Here is a 19,018-nt window from a genome sequence, read left to right as displayed (position 1 = left end):
TAATATCCTGTCATTCCTTTTATATACATCTTCTATGGTTGACATGATGGATTTATACAAGGGTCCTAATGCAAGAGTCAGCAAACTTCTCCTAAAGAATCAGAGAGTAAACATTTTAGGCTTTGCTAGCTATATAGTCTCTGTCTCAACTATTCAACTACTGCACTTGTAGTGAAAAAACAACCACAGACAATATGTAAATAAATGGACTTGACTGTATTCTAATAAAAATTTATTTTAAAAAATCAAGAAGTGGACAGGATTTGGCCTGTGGGTCTCAATTTGCCAACTCCTGATCTAATGTATGTGAAGTGCAAGAAAGATCTCTAGTAACCTTTGTACACAGTTGATGGTGAAAGCCTGGGTTTATCTAGACTTTTTCATTGCTCTTAGATAGCTGCTATATTTTATAAAATTTTGGCAGCATGAAATCAAAAAATAAGATTAGATAGCCAACTTTTAATTAAGAGTGAAGGGTGCATTTTCTCTCTTTGTTGCATATGATAGGCTATAGATTGCTACTGCATTAGGAAAAAGTTGGAAACTGTGAAGTGGCATATTACTAGACATACTACTCTTAGTTACATAGTTTAGGCAAGTTACTTAGCTTTTTTTTTTTAAGATTTTATTTATTTATTCATGAGAGACACACACACACACAGAGAGAGAGAGAGAGGCAGAGATACAGGCAGAGAGAGAAGCAGGATCCTCGCAAATTTGCCCGATGTGGGACTTGATCCCCAGACCCAGAACTACGCCCTGAGCCAAAGGCAGATGCTCAACCACTGAACTACCAAGGCGTCCCAGTTACTTAGCTTCGTAAGTCTAAGTTCTTCTTCCATAAAGTAGGGACATATCTTATTGGCTTAGTGTGATGATAAAATTATATAATAAATGAAAGACAGCAGAGTTTCTAATGGAGCAAACACTAAAGTAATAACGAGATGTAGATAAGGTCATAAGTAGGGATCTTGGCATATGAGTAAACATAACAGTATGGGAATAAAAACACAGGTGAATGGTGAAACCCTGAGCCCCTGGCTACTGGAAGTATTCAAGTAAAGACAATCATTTTTTAAAATTGTATATTTGATAAAAAGGAACAGGCTGGACTAGGAAAGGCCCTGAGTTTCTGATTTCACATTTGCAAACTAAGGACAAAGCCAGGATGCATAGGGACCACTTAATACTTTCATTTAATGTTTCCTGTCAGGGCTGGATAAAATATTTTGCATTTTAAGGAGGGATCACGCTACAGTGAGGGAAGCATGGTCTTTGGCACCAGAGTGAATTTGAAATTCCAGCTCTGCTATTCTGTTTGACACTAGGCTTCATCTTATTTATTCAAAGGGGATCATAATCCCTAAAAGGATTAAATTAGTACACACACACACACACACCTACACACACACACTGGTCACTGGCACACAGTAGACAATGTTACTTCCCTTCCCAGCATTGTACTTTTATTCTGAGTACCCCTTATTCATTCCATGTTTCACCCCAAATAAGGTTCCTACCTAAAATTTCTCCCTTAATCCTCCCGTTTTCTTAATCAGGAGCAAAATAAAGTTTCTATCAAGTGCTCACTGACATTACCCTGGCATCTGAACTATTGGATATGACATACAAAAGAACTTTAATGTGTAGACATGCTAATCAGAAGGGAAATGTCAAATCTGCATACATTTCAAGTGACCCAACAATATTTACCTTCCAGCTAAGTCTCCTATTTTTCTGACAATTGCCTCATTGAGGAAGTGACTCATTCAGCATACCAAACCCAATTCCATAAGAGAACTGTACCTCAGATTGGTTCGAGAGCATCAAAAAGATGAATGTCAGTGCCTTGCAGTTCGTAACAAGCCTAATTTGATTTGACAAATGATGTTGATTTTGAAGGGGTCACTAACCATTAGAACTGCTGAGGACAAAGTGTGCCTTGAAGGTGGATCAAAATTGAATGTTTAAACAGTTTGTTATGCAAATTTGCTTTCCACCTGTCAGGAGTGGGTAAAGGATCAGGAGAGAGAGTTGCTGGTAAGGCCATCCGCGGGATGGATGACCACCTGGCACAGTCCTTGGTGGCCGCACAGAGCAGGCTTTGCAAAACATGGCCAGTTGGTCTGCCATTCTCATTTAACCAAGTGGAGGGTCAGGTAACCCCATTTCCACGAGAAGACTCAAGATGCTTCACCTTTCCATCCCAAAGCCCCTTCTCCACCCCATCAAAGAAGGTAAGAGTAAATCAAACTCAAATCAAGCTTCACCAGGACTGAAGATTTCACCACTCCCCACTAGTGAATAATCAATGTCTCCAAGAGATAAATGGATCCTCTGGAAGACGAAATTGATGTTCTCAAGGATGCCAGCCTTTCGAAGTGACAAGGCCTCCTTCTTGTTTCTCACGCCCATGGGAAGGCCTTCCTCTTAATAACCACCTGCTCTCCATTTTAACTGAAGACTTATTTTGTTTTTCAGTCAACGTACCTTTAAGGAAGTCTGTGCCCTCATTGATGGCCCAAACAGTGACTGCAACTTGGTATTTGTTCCCTGGCTGCTGGCATCACAGCCCCGTTTCCTCCCTGTACTCTGTGCCACAGGAGGCCAACTATCTACCTCTTTCTGTTTGAGTGTTTTCAAACATCACCACCGAGATGGAAAGGATGTCCCCTGCTTGTTCTCTCACCTGGCTGGAGCGTGAACTGAAGTAGATTTCCGCACATTGGGCAGAAGTACAGAAATCATAACATCCCTGTGCAGTTCCACTGCCCCCTAATATCTGCAGCAGTGGAAGTGTTACAGGTGTTAATATCTCACTCATCATATTATGTTCCCTACACTCGATTTATTATTATCAAATTGGTCATGGAGGGCTTTGTGAGCCATGGTAAGAACATTTGCACCATCTTAAGTGAGGCAAGAAGCCAGTGAAGAATTCTGAGCAGTTTCTTATTTTACAACTTATGGACAACAATATGCCCACAGAGGGCCTTCATGAAATAATGTATGTAAAGCACATAGCCCAAGACCTGTTACATAATTGGTACATAATAAATGTTAGCTACCACCATTATGAACATTAAATTCATAGCCTTTTTACCTTGGCCTTTGCATTATGTTTTATTTCATTTCTCTTTCTTTGGGTGGAAGGGAGAGTACATAATAAATCGAAAGGATGCCCTTGCTCTTATAAAACTGATATATACTTATGAATAGTCTAACAAAAACCTAACAGTTCCAGACGACACATGCTTTTAGCAACTGAACCAAAGCCAGTGTCCTTGTTTTTAATATCTTCATGGCGGGAACTAAAAGAACATTCTGTGACTAAAGCAAAGTTAAAGCCGGGCATGATTGGCCTTTGCCCATTAATTCAATCAACAAATATATATGGAATACTTCTATAAATTACAGTGGCTTTGAACCCAAAAGCCCTGGTTCAAATGTCAGCTCTGTTGTTTATTTAATGTGTGACTGTGAGCTTGTTACCCAATTTCTGCAAGTCTATTTCCTCATCTTCAAAATACGTTAGAAGGGACTCTTTTGTAGGGATTAAAAAGATGAGGCAAAAGAACATAGTATCTTTTGGTGGAAGAGGTCATAGAATAATTTTTTTTAAGTGTCCATTACATAGACACCTATCATCTTTCTAAGTGAACAAGTTGCTAAATCAGAATAATTTGGTTTAAAGTTTACCACCCTAGAAAATTTAATTTCAACAATTGAGTACCTATTAGTAAAAGCACTCTACTAAGCCATGAGAAAGATATAAACCTAAATAAAGTCTGGCTTAGATAGGGCTCTTTAGGACAATGCCTCAGCCCAACAAAGCATGCTGGGAAACACATGAAAAAGAAACACCAGGTTATGACCAGAGCTCCAAAGTAGATATCTAAACCAACCCATTCCACAAGTTCCTGTCTTGTTTACCTTCATTGTTATTAACCCTTACAATAATTTTCTAAAGTAGGGATTCCTGGGTGGCTCAGCAGTTTAGCGCCCACCTTCAGCCCTGGATGTGATCCTGGAGTCCCAAGATCGAGTCCCGCATAAGGCTCGCTTCATGGAGCCTGCTTCTCCCTCTGCCTGTGTCTCTGCCTCTCTCTCTCTCTCTCTGTCTCTCATGAATAAATAAATAAAATCTTAAAAATAATAATAATTTTGTAAAGTAAATAATATTATTATTTCTCTTTTACAGATGAGAAATGGAGGTAGAGTATGCTGACGGCACTTATCCAACATTTTCCAAATGGTAAGTGGTCAGGATGAGTTCTTATTTTACTTAATATTGCAAATATTTATACAGTACCTACTCTGAGTCAGATATTTTCCTAGGGGCAGGGGCTACAACAGGGGGCAAAATGCTCCTGACCTTGTGGAGCTTACATTTAAGATTTGAACCTAGATCTGACCTTTCTAAAACCTCAGTCTTCCTACCAAACACAATGCCTTCTTTCATTGCATTGGTGCTATGTGGAAAAATGAACCTGACCCCAATTCAGTGAGTTATGATGTTCCCATTAGGCCATTTTCATTCCCTTTATGTTTTAATCAGAACACTTGCTTAAATTAAAATATAGCTTAGTCATGCATATGATCTTTTTCCCCCAATATTTTTTTCATGAGGCTGTCAGTTTTGCAAACTGGCTTGATTTACATAGATATTTGATCCAGAAATAAATTGAATTAACAATTTAAAATGCAGAGCAGAAACGGCTGCCAGTGTGCTAATAGCTCCATTTTCCTGATTAAGAGGGCTTTCTCTAAGATGGCATAAAGAACAGAGCCCTCTTTGGACTAAAATTCATTTGGACAATGGTCTTAGAAGAGATAGAGTATAGGAGAATGCTGTCTTGTCTGAGGAAGAGACATCTACCCCAACTCCTGCTGCCAGGCTAATTTTCAAAAATATTACTTTGTGCAGGTACTTGGTCATAAGCTTTTGTGGTTTTCTATGCCTGCAGAATAAAAATAGCAAACCCCTAACATTGTCATTCAAAGTCATAAATTTTTCTGTAGCATCTTTAGTCCTATTCCTCTCCCTGTCACTTTTCTAAGTCCTGGGAGACAGCAGATTGGAGTTTGGACCCCACTCTACTACACAGCAAAAGTGTTACTGTAGCCAAGTCATTTTACTTCTCAGAGTTTCTGTTTCATCTTTATCTATTCTTTAAAGGGAGACAGTGAAATTCATCCTCCCCTTCTCTTAGGTTCAACTGAGCAAAAAATTTTGGACACTGTAAAGCACAATACACAAACCACCTTGATATTGATCTTCGTTCCACTCATAGTGACAACTCTTCTTCCCACGCATGCTCTCTTCTCCCTATCTAAATAAGAGCTGCCTTTCTTCAGAAGCTTGATTCTCAGAGAACTCAGCTCTTCTACCTATCCTAGCCCTCAGGAATCCTCTCCCCTATTGCTATTGCCATAGTTTTGTTCACTTGGCCCTTGGTCTTTGCTGCCTTTATGCTGCCATTCTTCGGCACTTCACCAATTAGTCTGTAAACCGTGATAAGGGATATATCGAATTTTATACTAACTTGTGTTCATGCATAACACTATAATTCAGATTCAACTAAGCTTTATTGAATGCCTACGATGTGCCTGCTCTGTGTCAAGGACAATCGTAAGTGCTTGCCCATTTGCGGTTTCATTTATTCCTCATAAGGTAGATCTTACTATTATTCACATTTTACACACATGGAGAGGAGGATTCAGAGGAATTAACTCTTTATTGTTCCACATCTCGCAGCTAGTAAGTAGCAGAGCTGAAAACTGGTTCTGGGACAGATTTCGAAGCCCATGTTCTTTCCACTAAATTATGCTGTCTCCTTTATTAAGTGTCGGCTGATGCCCATCCTAATCGTGATGATGGTAGGTAACTGGGGCATCAAATGGGGTCTCTAGTAGCTCAGAGCACTAACCATCTGGACCTGATTATAATTGACCATACGGATTCATAGCTGACTATTCAACCTATAAATATATGTTTCTCTGGCTTTTATTTTTTACATAGGTTAAACACATAAAAAGCCAAGGAAATGATATGGAATAAAATGTATAATTCAAAACTTAAATGACCTTCTTATTATCATTATAATTTTAGTTACTTTTAACTCTTTGTGCCTTAGTTTCCTCATATGAATAATGAAAATATCCATAACCAACCTCAGAGGGTAGTGCAAAGATCAAATGAGATGTATAAACTGAAGCCTCTCTTCAAGTAGTTTTTGTAACAATATAGGCCTACCTCAGAGATAATGCAGGTTGAGTTCCAGACACTGCAATAAAGCAAATCTCTCAATAAAATAAGTCAAATCAATCTCCCAGCGCATATGAAAGTTATGTTTACACTATACAGTAGTCCATCAAGTGTGCAATAGCACTATGTCTTTAAAAATAATGTATATACCTTAACTTAAAAATATATTACTGCCAAAAAATGTTAACCATCTTCTGAGCTTTTATTTTTTTTTCTTCTGAGCTTTTATGAGTCATGATTACGAATTACAGCACACCATAACAATTATAATAGTAATAAAAAAACTATTAAATATTTCAAGAATTACCCAAATATGACACAGACATGTGAAGTGAGCAAATGCCATTGGAAAACCAGTGCCGACAGACTTGCCCTAGGCAAGGTTGCCACAAACCTTCAATTTGTAAAAAACAAAAAACAAAAAACAAAAACCCATACATATCTGTGAAGCATAATAAAATGAGCTATGCCTGGAGTGGGGAATGAGTAGGAATAGTAACCAGTCATAGGTAGTTAATTCTAATTTATCACTTGGGTCAGTACCAGGTAAATATTCCCTTTGTAAAATCTCTAAACAAATAACCTAAGCAATAGAAGAAGACACAGGAATTTGTATGGAGATAAAAATGGTTAAAACTACTTATGAAATAAAAGTAAACTCTTCATAGAAATCTTTAAGGATCTTTAAAACCTGCACTCTAGTATGCTTTCTGTTACTAAAGGATTTATAGCATAGGTTTATATGTTGTCAAGGAGGCTCAAGAGGCCACTTTTGAATGGGTTGGTGTGAAATTTACTTACACATCTAATACTTCTTTTTTTTTTAATTTTTATTTATTTATGATAGTCATAGAGAGAGAGAGAGAGGCAGAGACACAGGCAGAGGGAGAAGCAGGCTCCATGCACTGGGAGCCTGATGTGGGATTCGATCCCGGGTCTCCAGGATCGCGCCCTGGGCCAAAGGCAGGCGCCAAACCACTGCGCCACCCAGGGATCCCCACATCTAATACTTCTAAGTACATATCCATACATAATTACAGAATGGGGTGAGGGAGTCGGGGTATGTTGGTCAGCTCAAGCTGCTGTAACAGAATATCACAGACTATGTGGCTTTAATAACAGAAAGTTATTGTTCATAGCTCTGAAGTCTAGAAGTCCAACTCCAAAGTGTCAGCTGATTCGGTTCCTGGCGAGGTCCCCATTCTTGGTGAGAGCCCAGTTCCTGGTTATCAGTCTTCTTGCTATGGTTTCATGTGGCTGACAAGATACTAGCTTTCTGATCTTTTCCTATAAGGATACTAATACCATCAGGAAGACTTTACCATTCTGACCTCATCTAAACCCAATTACTTCCCAAAGTTCCCACCTCCATCTCATTGGAAGTTCAAATTTCAACATATGAATTTGGAAAGGTTACATACATTCAGTCCATAGCATAGGCAAGATGAAATCATAAAGATGAGTGGTATCTTCTTTCTGTCATCAGAGTAACTTATGTTTCAATGGTGTGGCCATCTGTGTGTCCAGAAAGACAAGAAAAGGAGCCCAATGGAAGCATTCTGATTAGAGACACAATATGGGACCAGTAGGAAGAAATGCTTCCATTATAAATACATGAATAAATTGGTACATAATATATTTACCTGACTAAATTTTTAACAGTAAGACATTTATTTTTAAAAAGAAAGAATTCTTACATAAAATTCTAATATGTAAAAAGTAGGAGTATAGTAAATCCAGTTTAAATGGTGATACAGAGACCAAATTTGCTTACTTGGCCTCTGTATTCATCTGCTAGGGCTGCCACAGTAGAATATCATAGACTGGGTAGCTTAAATAACGGAAAATTATTTTCTTCTAATTCTGGCCCAAGATGAGAGTGTCAGCAGGGTTAGTCTGTGGTTAGATTCTCTCCTTCACTTCCATATGATTACATTCTCACAGCATCTTCACATGGACTCTCCTTTGTGCCAGTATGCTCCTGGTACCTCTTCTTCTTTCTATAAGGACCCAGTCCTAGAGAATTAGAGCCCATCTTTATGACCTTATTTAACCTTAATTACTTCCTTCCTGGCCCTATCTCTAAATATAGTAACATTGGAAGTCAGAGCTTTGACATGAATTTTGGAGGGTTACAGTTCAATCCATATCAGCGTCCTCCTTGCCTCTCACATGGCCTATAAGGCATTTTTGAAAAACCAAATATAAGAATCCATGGGAAACAATACAGAAGTCACACTAGTCCACATCCTCAATGGATCGCCTATATCACCCAAACTTTCTGAAATCGCACAATGTGTGGATCAGTATATATCATTGGCTTATGTCTCTTTTTACTAGGATTAAAGCAACAATAAAAATAGAGTAGTTTAGACAAAGAGATCTGATTGATATGAGATCACTTACTTACCAAAATATACCTACTTCAAGGGACATTTTCTCTGGACTTGGTCAGCTTGGCCAGGTCCACACAGGTCTTTAGATTCTATGATGTTGAACTTTTCCATGCTGTCTACAGTAGTCAACAAATGTCCTGTGTACATACAAAAAGGTATAGATGAGACTTTATTTCACCTTCCTTTCTAGAAGTTTAGGTGAAACCTCTTGATTGGCTGGGGCAAAAAAAAATACAAATATCCTGACTTATATTTTGTATCACCCATTAAAATCAGATCCTATAGAGGAAAGATGCTCAGTCTTGGTGAAATGTCTGCAAGTGCACACATATGTACACAAAATACTTCTTTCCTCTCTTACACACACACACACACACACACACACACATAAACACCAACACACACAGCTAGAGTTTAAGGCAATATCCTACACATCTAGGAGTGAACAAACTGGTTAATGAGGAATTCTCTAAGGAGACCACTTAGCTCGTTTTATCCACTCTGACCATGATAATTTTGACTATAATATTCAGTTATTCTCTACTTATGCATAATAATACCTGAAGATTATTTTTCCCAGTTTTTACTAGGACACCGAAAATAATTGTTATGGAAAAGAGAGTAAGAGCACCATAGGGAGAAAGCACAACATGAATAATGGCAAATAAGCAGGAAACATAGAATGTATACAAAGAACAAATATTAACTTTGACAGAATTAAGAATGAAAAAGAGGAATAGTGGTAAAAAAAAAACTGTTTTGGAAAGAATGACTAATCAGTTGACAAAGGGTCTGTGACTGGAATAAGTAGTTTGACTATTTTCTTTAAGCACCAAACAATAATGGAAGATTTCTGAGCAAAGATTACATATTCAGAACTTTGCTATGGGAAATTAACATGGTGGGCATGTGTGAAATTAATTAAAGGAAAGAGAATTGGAGAAATTATTTAAAACTCTAATAGGAAATGTGACGTGACAGTCAAAACAGAAGCAGCAAAGTGTCAGTAGAAACCTAAAGTTTGTAAATTTAACCTTAAAATTTTTTCACCTATTCATAACAAACCTACAAGGTCTCTGGTACCAAGAATTTCTCATTTTGTTGAGGCATTAACCTGAATCATATGCTGTATAAGACAGACGTGTAGAAATGAGTCCCTCAATGTATTAAATGAGTTGAGCTAAATGCCCAGTAACCATTCCTCAGTCCAATGTACTCCACTTCCTCATATACACAGAGGCAATGGGCAGTTAGTAGATTGGCTCAGTAATGATGCAAAGCGAAGCACACTGACTTCCACTTAACTGGATTAGGAATATCAGGGGCTGAAAATTAAAAAAAAATATATGCCCAATCATAGACTGCTTCACACAAAGGCAAAAAACCAACTGCTGCTACTGGATAATTCCAGAACCTCCTAAGTGCCCCATTCTTAACATCTTTTCCTAAACAATCTCCATGAATGTACAACATTATACCCCCTGAAGTAAGGCCTTTGTGAAAATATGAATTCCATCTCAAGGGTTGGAGACCATTTGCCAAAATGACGCTAACAGGAACCTTTCCCATGAAGCACTTGAACTGAGGTCTCTATAGGGATAAGGCCACATTAGTGTATTATTTTATCAACATAGCCCATGGCACTATATCACAGAAGGTAATCCCAACTAATTAGGGATGGAGTCATTAGTCACATTAAGAAATAGTTGGCTAGATGCACATATAAATAAAGAGAGCACATTTGAATCTAGTGCCCAGTGTAACTTGAAGCAAGTGGTTTTGTCAAATGTCATTAATGAAACAGGAATATTGGAGACCTAGTTCTATATCTGTTGATTTATCTTTTTCTATCCCTTAACTTTCATTCCTTCATGTCTGTATGTCTTAGATATAGCTCTTGAGTTTTTATCTTGAGTTTGTTAATATAGCTATCCTCATAAACTTTGCCTTTCAGAGTATAGTTCATTTACATTTACCATAATGATGAATTATCTGAATTTATTCCTACAACATTACTGTGTACTTTGTCTTTGACCTGGATTTTTTTTTATGTTTCTTTTTCTTTTTTTAAATCTATTTTTAGAGTAATCATTCTTCTCATTTTTTGTTCTACTATATATCATATTTAACATACATACTTAATTTACCCAAGTCCTACTTTATGCTCTTTCTTATTTGCACATGATATTGTTGCCATGTTTTTTCATTTTGCATTATTTTATTTTAACCACACTAAAATATTCTTTTACAAATCAATATTTATTAACTTGGCTATCTATTTTATTATTTATCATTGCACATTACATCTTAAACTTTGATACAAGATAACTTCTGTCTCCTTGAAGTTCATAATTTGGAATTTTTCATAATAAGAATCTGTTAGTAACCTCAAATTTTGTTTGAAAATAACTCTACTTCATTTTTATTATTGAAAGTTAGCTTCATTGGTTATATAATTCTGAGTTGACAAGTATTTTCCAATGGCATATGAAGATATTATTCCACATCTAGTTTCCAATGTTGCTGTTCAGAAGTCAGATGACAGACTAATTGGTATCACTTTGTAGGTGATCTTTTATTCTCAAGCTATTTTAATGCTATTGTCTCAGTCTTTAATGCTTAGCAACTTTGCTGTGATATAAATTTCACTCCAGTTTCACCATCATGTGTCTAGGTGTAGATTTTTTATTTATCTTGTTTGAAATTAATTAGGTTTCCTGAATTTAAGGAGTTTTGCCATTTTTAAGTTCTGGAAAATTCTTAGCCATAATTTCTTCAAATATTTCCCCTTCTTATTCTCTCTCTTTCTCTGATAACATGTTTGTTAGATCTCCTCACTCTATCCATATATTTTCTTTCCCTACTCACATTTTAAAAAATTTCTTTGCCTCTTAATGCTTCAGATATATAATCTAATGTTATATATCTGCTCAGATATATATCAGAGATGTTAACTCTCTGCTCAGCTATGTCTCATTTGTTGTAAAAGTTCTACTGAGTCATTATCTCAAATATTACATTTTTCAAATCAGGTTCAAGATGCCTATGTAGGAAGACTCTAAATTCACCTCATCCATAGAACACACCAAATTATATCTATTTACAGAACAATTCCTTTTGAAGAACTGAGGACTGACTGAACAACTACCGAACAAAGACAGAGAGAACAGTCAGAGAGCAACAAGAGAAAGAGAGACACAGTATGCTATTATCAGCATTTGGGAGGGATAATACTAAGGCCAAAAACAGATTTCCCTGTCCTTGGACACAGGAAAAATACCTGTGGTTTAAAAGAGCAGCTAGCATATAAACTAGCATATGCAACTAGCATATAGTGACGAGCATATAAAAGAAACAACAATAGCATATAAAATAGACCAAATGGCAGAGGACCTGTGGGAAAGCTCTACAGGTCAGAGGAACTATAGAACTACATGGTTTACACTTCTACCCTACCTTGGAAGCCTGGACCAGAGCAGGGTCTGGACACCAGGGCAGGAAAGTCCAGTCATTTTGAAAGGCTTCCTACTTCAGTGAGTCTACAGCTGCTCTGTGGTGCTGAGACAGAAAATAAACTGCATTTTTCTTTTACATTTTTACTGATTTATTTTATTTATTACTTTTTAAATTTTGTCTTTTTTTGTTTTTTTCTTTTCCTTCTTATTCTCTTTTTCTCTTCTTTTTCCTTTTCTTTTGTTTTTTTCTTCTCTTATTATTTTCTTTTTTCTCTTATTAAAATGTATTTTTAAATGTATTCTCCTTGTAAAAAGCCATGGTTTAAAAGAGTAACTAACATATACAGCCAAAGTTCCAGCCAGCCAGTATACAGAGTCACCAAGCATATACAATCTACACAAGGGGTCACTATATACAAGACCACTCCTTCAACTTTAGTAGTGGCAATTTCATCTAACCCATAGAAACACATAAAATAAAGCAAAATGGGGAGGAAGAGAAATATGCTCTAAAAGAAAGAACAAGGAAAAAAAGCCCCAGTAAAAAAAATTAAACAGAGATAAGCAATGCACCTGATAAAGAATTTGAAGTAATGATTGTAAAGATACTCACTGGGTTAGAGAAAAGAATGGAAGAACTCAGTGAGACCTTCAATAAAGAGATAGAAAATGTTGAAAAGAACTAATAAGAGAGAAATACAATAACTGAAATTAAAAAATACACTAGAGGGAGTCAACAGTAGATTAGCAGAAGCAGAATGGATCATCAATCTGGAAGACAGGATAATGGAAAACACCCAAGCTGAACAGCAAAAAAGGAAAAAGATTTTTAAAAATGAGGATATATTAAGAGATCCCTTAGATAACATCAAGTGAACAAACATTCACATTATGGGAGTCTCCAAAGAGAAGGAGAAGGTGTAGAAAATCTATTTGAAGAAATGACAACTAAAAACTTCCATAACCTAGGTAAGGAAATAAGAAGGAAAATAGACATCTCAGCCCAAGAAGCCCAGAAAGTTCCAACTAAGATGAACCCACAGAGGTCCATACCATGCGCAGTACATAATAATTAAAATATCAAAGGTTAAAGATAAAGAAAGAATCCTAAAAGCAACAAGAGAAATAAATAGTTACCTGCAACGGAAAACCTGTAAGACTATCTGTTGATGTTCAGCAGAAACTTTGTGGGCCAGAAGCAAGTGGCATGATATGTTCAAAGTGCTGAAAAGAAAAAAAAAAAAAAACTACAGTCAAGAATACTCTACCTGGCAAGGTTATCATTTAGATTTGACGGAGAGATAGTTTCCCAGACAAACAAAGGAGTTTATTACCACTAACCCAGCCTTACAAGAAGTGTTAAAGGGACTCTTTTTTTTTTTTTAAGTGAAAAAGACATGGCCATAATTAGACATAAGAAAAATATAAAATAAAAGATGTAAAATATTATAACATACATAAAATATGGAGAAGGCAGTAAAAAATATGGATTAAAATGGGGAAAAGAAAAACACTTTTTTCTTTTTCTATTTTTTATTTTTTTAAGAATGTTTTTGAACTTAAATGACCATCAAATTAATATGGACTGCTATTTATTTAGAATGATATATATAAATCTTATGGTAACTACAAACCCCAAAAACCTATAATAAATACACAAAAAATAAAGAGAAAGAAAGCCAAACAAAACACTATGATATTCAACAATCATGAAGAAAGAGAAGAAAGGCAAAAAGAAGAACTACAGAAACAACCAGAAAATAAATTTTTAAAATGGCAAAAAAAAGTACATACTTATCAATAATTGCTTTAAATGCAAGGGGCCTAAATCTTGAATCAAAAACCTAAGTGGCAGTATGGACTAAAAACCTTTAATCTATTTTTTAAAAAAAAGTTGGTGGCGGGGACACCTGGGTGGCTCAGTGGTTGAGTGTCTGCCTTCAGCTCAGAGTGTGATCCTGGGATTCAGGATCAAATCCCACATTGGGCTCTCTGCAGGGAGCCTGCTTCTCCCTCCACTTATAACCCTGTCTCTGTCTCTCTCTCTCCCTGTGTGTGTCTCTCATGAATAAATAAATCTTTAAAAAATCAAAATCTTTAAAAAAACAAAAAGCAAAAAATAATTCATCCATATGCTGCCTATAAGAGACTCACTTCAGACCTAAAGACACATACAGACTGAAGGTAAAAGAATGGAAAAACACTCACCATGCAAATGGAAGTGAAGAAAAAGGTAAGGTAGCAATACTTATATCAGACAAAATAACCTTTAAAACAAAGACTGTAACAAGAGACAAAGAAGGGAATTACATAATGATAAAGGGATCAATCCAATAAAAGGATATAACAGTGGTAAATATGCACCCAATACTGGACAACCTAATACATAAAGCAAATATTAACAGACATAAAGAGAGAAATTGATGGCAATACAATGATAGTAGGGGACTTTGACACTCCATTTGCATCAATGGATAGATCATGCAGACAGAAAATCAATAAGGAAACAATGTCTGGATGACAAAGTGGACCAGATGGACATAACAGATAATTACAGAACATTCCAACCATATACATTCTTTTCAAGTGCACATGGAACATTCTCCAGGATAGATCACATTAGGCCATTAAACAAGTTTCAGTAAATTTACGAAGATTGAAATCAGATCTTGTGTTTTCCAAACACAAGAGTTTGAAGCCAGAAATTAATCAAGAGGGGGAAAAAAACCTGGAAAAAATACAAACTCATGGAGACTATACCTGATAATAAAAAACCACTAAGTCAATGAAGCAATCAAATAAAAAATAAAAAAAAAATATGTGGAGACAAATGAAAATGAAAACATAATAGTCAAAATCTCTGGAACATAGCAAACACAGTTTTAAGAGGGAAGTATAGCACAATACAGGGCTATCTCAAGAAACAAGAAAAACTGAAATAAACTACCTAACCTCATCCTTAAAGGAACTAGAAAAAGAATGAAAAAGCCCAAGGTGAGTAGAAGAAAGGAAATAATGAAGATCAGAAAAAAGCTAAATAATGTAGAGACAAAAGAAAAAAATCAGTGAAACCAAAAGCTAGTTCTTTGAAAAGATAAACAAAATTGAGACTCATCAGGAAAAAAGAGAAAGGATCCAAATAATTAAAATCAGAAACGAGAAGAAAAGTAATGACTGGTATCTCAGAAATACAAAGAATATAAGAGAATACTATGAAAAACTGTATGTCAACAAACTGGACAACCTAGAAAGAAATGGATAAATTCCTAGACATGTACAATTTCCAAAAATTAACCAGGAAGAAATAGAAAATTGGAATAGACCAACTACAAGTAACAAAATTGAATTGGTAATAAAAAAAATTTACCAAAAAATAAGTCCCAGACCAGATGGATTCACAAGTGAATCCTACCAGACACTTATATAGGAAGAGGTAATATCTATTCTCCTTAAGCTATTCCAAAAAATAGAATAGAAAGCAAAGCTCCCAAATATATTCTATGAGGCCAGAATTCTACTGATATCAAAACCTGGTACCCTGATACAAAACCCCTACAAAAAGAAAGAAAGAAAGAAAGAAAGAAAGAAAGAAAGAAAGAAAGAAAGAAAAAGTCAATATCCCTGATGAATATAGATGCAAAAACCCTCAACCCTCAAAAACTCCATGTATCAAACCACATACAGCAACACATTAAAAAGATCATTCACCATGATCAGGTGGGACTTATTCCTGGGATGCAAGGATGGTTCAATATACACAAATCCGTCAACATCATAAAATGCATCAACAAAACAAAAGATAAAAGTATTTGATCATCTCAAGATGCAGAAAAAGATTTGACAAGATTCGACATCCACTCATGATAAAAACTTCTACAAAACTGATTAGAGAGAACATACCTCAACAGAATAAAGGCAATATATGAAAAACCCACAGCTAACATCACCTTCAATGGTGAAAACTGAAGTTTCCCTCTAAGGTCAAGAACAAGACAAGGATGTTTAATCTCAGCACTTTCATTCAGCATAGTACTAAAAGTCCTAGCCACAGCAATCAGACAAGTAAAAGAAATGAGGCATCCATACTGGTAAAAAAAAAAAAAAAAAAAGTTAAATTGTCACTATTTACAGATGACATCATTCTATAGACAGCAAATCCTAACGATTCCACCAAAAAAAATCATTAGAAGTAATAAACAGTTCAATAAAGAGGCAAGACAAAAAATTAATACCCAGAAATCAATAATGTTTCTATACACTAACAAGAAAGTCATAGAAAAGAAATTTAAAAACAATACCATTTACAACTACACTAAAAAGAATAAAATACCTAGGAATAAACTCAGCCAAAGAGGTGAAAGATCTGTACTTGGAAAACTATGAAAGAAGTCAAAAATGACACAAACAGAAAGTTATTCCATGCCCATGGATGGAAGAATCACTATTGTCAAAATGTCCACATTACCCAAAGCAATCTATAGATTCAATGCAATCCCTACCAAAATACCAATAGTATTTTTCATAATTGTTCATAAATGTTCACTAGAACAAATGATACTAAAATTTGTATGGAACCACAGAAGACACCAAATAGCCAAAACAATCCTGAGAAAGAAGAACAAAACTGGAGGTATTGTAATTCCAGATTTCAAGATAATACTACAAATCCGTAGTAATCAGAACAGTATAGGACTGGCACACATAGATCAATAGAACAGGATAGAGACCCCAGAAATAAACCCACACTTATATGATTAATTAATCTATGCCAGAGAAGTCAAGAATATACAATAGAGGAAAGACAGTCTTTTCAGTAAATGGTGCTGGGAAAATTAGACAGCCACATGTAAAAGAATGAAACTGGATCACTTTCTAACACCATACACAAAAAGCAAACTAAGATGAATTAAATACCTAAATGTAAGACCTGAAACCATAAAAATCCTAAAATAGAGCACATTCAGTAATTTCTCTGACATTGGCCATAGCAATATTTTTCTAGATATGTCTCCTAGAGCAGGATAAAAAAGCAAAAATAAACTATTGGGACTACATCAAAATAAAAAGCTTTTGCATAGCAAAGGAAACCATGTAGAAGCCAAAATACAGCCTATGAATGGGAGAAGATATTTACAAATGACATATCCAACAGGGGCTAATAGCCAATATATATAAAGAACTTGTACAACTCAACGCCAAAAAAAGAAAATCCAATTAAAAAATGAACTGACTGGAATAAACATTTTTCCAAAAAAGACATTCAGATGGCTAATGGACACATGAAAGGATGTTCAACATTACTAATAATCAGGGAAATGTAAATCAAAACCACAATGAGATATCACCTCATGCCTATTAGAATGGCTAAAATCAAGAAGAAGCAAGTGTTGATGAGTGTATAGAAAAAAAGGAACTTAATGCACTGTTGGTGGGGATATAAATTGGTATAGCTATTGTAGAAAAGAGTACGGAGGTCCCTCAAAAAATTAAAAATAGAAATGCCATATGATCCAATAATTCTACTATTGAGTATGTACCTAGGAAAAATGAAAGCACTAGTCAGAAATATATATGTACCCCTATGTTTATTGCAGTATTATTTAGGATATACAAGCCATGGAAGCAACCTAAATGCCCATCAATAGATGAATAGATAAGGAAAATGTGGTATATGTATACAATGAAATATTACACAGCCATAAAAAGGAAGAGATTGTGCCATTAGAGACAATGTGGATGGATCTAGAGGGTTTTTTATGCTAATTTGCTATTTATGCAATTTACGCTATTTTTTGAAATAAGTCATACTGGAAAGACAAATACTATATATGATTCCACTCAGATATGGAATCTGAAAAAGTGAACAAACAAACAAAAAGCAGAATCAGGACTATAAATACAGAGAACAAACTTGCCAGAGAGGTGGGTGTTGTGGGGCTGGGAAAAATGCATAAAGGAGAGAGAGATAAAGGCCTTCAATTAGGAATGAAAAAGTCACAGGAATAAAAAGCAGAGCATAAGGAATATAGCCAATGATATTGTAATAGTGACATAATGAGACAGATGGTAGCTATGCTTACGGTGAACATAGCATAACATGTACACCATGTACACTAAGTTGTACACCTGAAAGTAATGTAATATTGTGTGTCAATTATACTCAAAAACCAACCAACAGACAACATATTATATTCTTCATTTCTATGCATTTATTGGATTCTTTTTCAATTTTACTTGGTCATCTTTATAATCTGCTCATTATTAATATTTTCAAAACCTTCTTTTATTTAAGCATATTGATCATGCTTATTTTAGCAAATTAGGTTATTTTTCATCAAACGTTCACTCTTCCCTCTCCAAACCAGTGGGAGAATTATTCTTCATTATACCATTGATGTTGGACTTGATTGTGACTTGTCTACCCAATAGAAGACAAACAGACATGACCATCCTTGAGCATGACTTTAAATGTTCTTTCATTACTTATTTTGGTCTCTTGCACTATTATAATCCACCATAAGAAAAGCATATCCCAGATGGCTACTGCACCTTTTGCCTGAGTCCCAGAATTAGAAACACACGGAGTATACCTGAAGCCAACCTTCATCTTGAAGTCAGCCAGGCCCATCATGATCATTCCACAAAAACAAAGCAGTCATATCTCCACCTAGAAATCCCTAGCAAGAAATTAATTTTTATTTTTATCATTGAAGTTTGAAGTGATTTGTTATATAGACTTATATAAAAGTTGTGTGTACATTTAGTTTATATTCCTTTTTTTTGAAGTTTTTAAAAGATTTATTTATTTATTATTTGAGAGAGAGAAAGCAAGCAGGGGGAGAAACAAAAGGAGAGGGAGAGAGAATTTCAAGCAGACCCCCCCTGAGTACAGAACCTGA

The sequence above is a fragment of the Vulpes vulpes genome, chromosome 12, assembly GCF_048418805.1.
Source record: "Vulpes vulpes isolate BD-2025 chromosome 12, VulVul3, whole genome shotgun sequence".
Classification (NCBI taxonomy): Eukaryota; Metazoa; Chordata; class Mammalia; order Carnivora; family Canidae; genus Vulpes; species Vulpes vulpes.
The sequence above is the reverse complement of the archived record's forward strand: the minus strand, read 5'-3'. Positions refer to the sequence as shown.